Source organism: Helianthus annuus, chromosome 17 (assembly GCF_002127325.2).
Source record: "Helianthus annuus cultivar XRQ/B chromosome 17, HanXRQr2.0-SUNRISE, whole genome shotgun sequence".
Taxonomy (NCBI): Eukaryota; Viridiplantae; Streptophyta; class Magnoliopsida; order Asterales; family Asteraceae; genus Helianthus; species Helianthus annuus.
In genome coordinates, this window is record NC_035449.2 from 54,541,334 (window position 1) to 54,543,695 (window position 2,362).

Genomic DNA, 2,362 nt, shown 5'->3' on the forward strand with positions numbered 1-2,362 from the left:
CACGCTACTCGGTACATCCAGGGTCGGATAAAATGTACCACGATCTCAGAACTACGTATTGGTGGCCTAGCATGAAGGCCCACATCGCTACCTATGTCAGCAAGTGCTTGACCTGTGCAAGAGTCAAGGCAGAGTATCAGAAACCAGCAGGCCTACTCCAGCAACCAAAGATACCACAATGGAAATGGGAGGAAATTTCCATGGATTTTGTTACAAGCCTACCTAGATCCCAGCGTGGAAACGATACTATTTGGGTGATCGTGGATCGCCTCACCAAGTTTGCTCATTTCCTGGCAATCAAAGAAACAGACAAGTTTTCCACACTAGCAGACATATACTTGAAGGAAGTAGTCTCAAGGCACGGGGTGCCCACCTCTATCATTTCGGATCGCGATGCACGATTCACATCAGAACTATGGCAAGCAATGCATAAGGCGTTTGGCTCTCGATTAGATATGAGCACGACTTATCACCCTCAGATGGATGGGCAGTCTAAGCGCACGATTCAAACCCTCGAAGACATGCTTCGGGCATGTGTTATTGATTTCGGCAACAGCTGGGAAAAGCATCTCCCTTTGGTGGAGTTTTCATACAATAACAGTTATCATACTAGCATACAAGCCGCTCCATTTGAGGCATTGTACGGGCGTAAATGCCGGTCACCTCTCTGTTGGGCAGAGGTGGGGGATAGTCAGATCACGGGTGCAGAACTTATAGTGGACACCACGGAAAAGATTGCACAGATAAGGCAACGCATGGCGGCAGCACGCGACCATCAGAAAAGCTACGCGGATAAGCGTAGGAAGCCATTGGAATTTCAGGTCGGGGACCGGGTTTTACTCAAAGTCTCACCTGGAAGGGTGTGGTTCGTTTTGGAAAACGGGGCAAACTTAATCCGCGGTATGTCGGACCGTTCGAAATTGCAGAAAGAATAGGCAAAGTGGCCTACAGACTAAACTTACCAGCTGAACTCGGTGCAGTTCACAATGTTTTTCACGTATCGAATCTGAAGAAGTGCCTGTCAGATGAGACCCTCATAGTTCCCTTGAAGGAGCTCACTATCGACGAGCGGTTGCAGTTCGCCGAGGAACCTGTTGAAATCACAGACCAGGATGTTAAGGTCCTCAAGAACACGAGAATCCCTCTTGTACGAGTTCGTTAGAACTCCCGTCGCGGCCCAGAGTTCACCTGGGAGCGTGAAGATCAAATGAAACTCAAGTATCCCCAGTTATTCGAAACCAATGCAACCACTACTGAGGCTGAAGCTACTACTGCAGAATTTCGGGACGAAATTCCAAATCAACGAGGGGATGATGTGACACCCCAGGAAAACCAGTAAACGATACAACTTACCTAGCTTCCTTAGTAACCGCATGCTAAATTTCGGGACGAAATTTCTTTCAAGTTGGGGATAATGTGACAACTCGAGTTTCCGACTTTCACTTTCGCATTTAATGCAAGTTGACTTTGACTGTGTAGTTGTTTGACTTGTTTGACTTGTAACTGTGCACGTTATGTTATAATGAAACGTATTGTGAGTATTGCATGTTATGTGTTAATGATTTAATGTGAACCTGTTAGTACACACACGAACTAGCTAAGTCTCGTATAACCTTCACGAATCAACTCGACGAAACAGAAGCTTGATTCGTGATCCCAATCTCGACGAAACAGATGTGTTTCGCCGAGCCCAGTTTCGCCGAAGCCCATTAAGGGCCCAACACGTAATGACGGGTATTTAGCGAATCAACCAGTTCATTCGTCACACTTTTGGCAAAACAGAAACCCTAGAACTCTCCCAAGTGTGACGGCAGTTGTGTGTATTCCCCAAGCCTCCTTAGAGATCAAACAATCATTCCATCTATTTCGGTTAGTCGGTTGTATATTAATTCAGTTTCATGATTCTTTAACCACTCGATTCATGTCTATGTTATGCTTGATTTCTAGAACGAATATGAGTATGATGATGTTGATTTGGTTATGCATGATTAAATCGATTACATAACTTTATGCGAAACTTGATGTTGAATAGGGTTTCATGAATCTTGCAATGGTTGTACATGTTAGTGATTGTTAGTATGGATTCTGATTATTCTTCTAGATCACAATCATCAGATTTATCCTTGTACGTATGTCTCGATGATATAAGCTGATTGACAGGGTGATTTGTGTTCTTGTTGTGTTCGGATATGAATAAACTGTTAAGATAAACGTTTGGTTCCATTATGATTGATTAAATATACATGAATTGTTGATGATGATGATCGATGATGATTAATGACGGCTGTTAGCATGATTAGGGTTTTCCTGTAATAATTCTGTAACTGAATGTATGTGACGTAACTGGTGTTTCGACGAAACA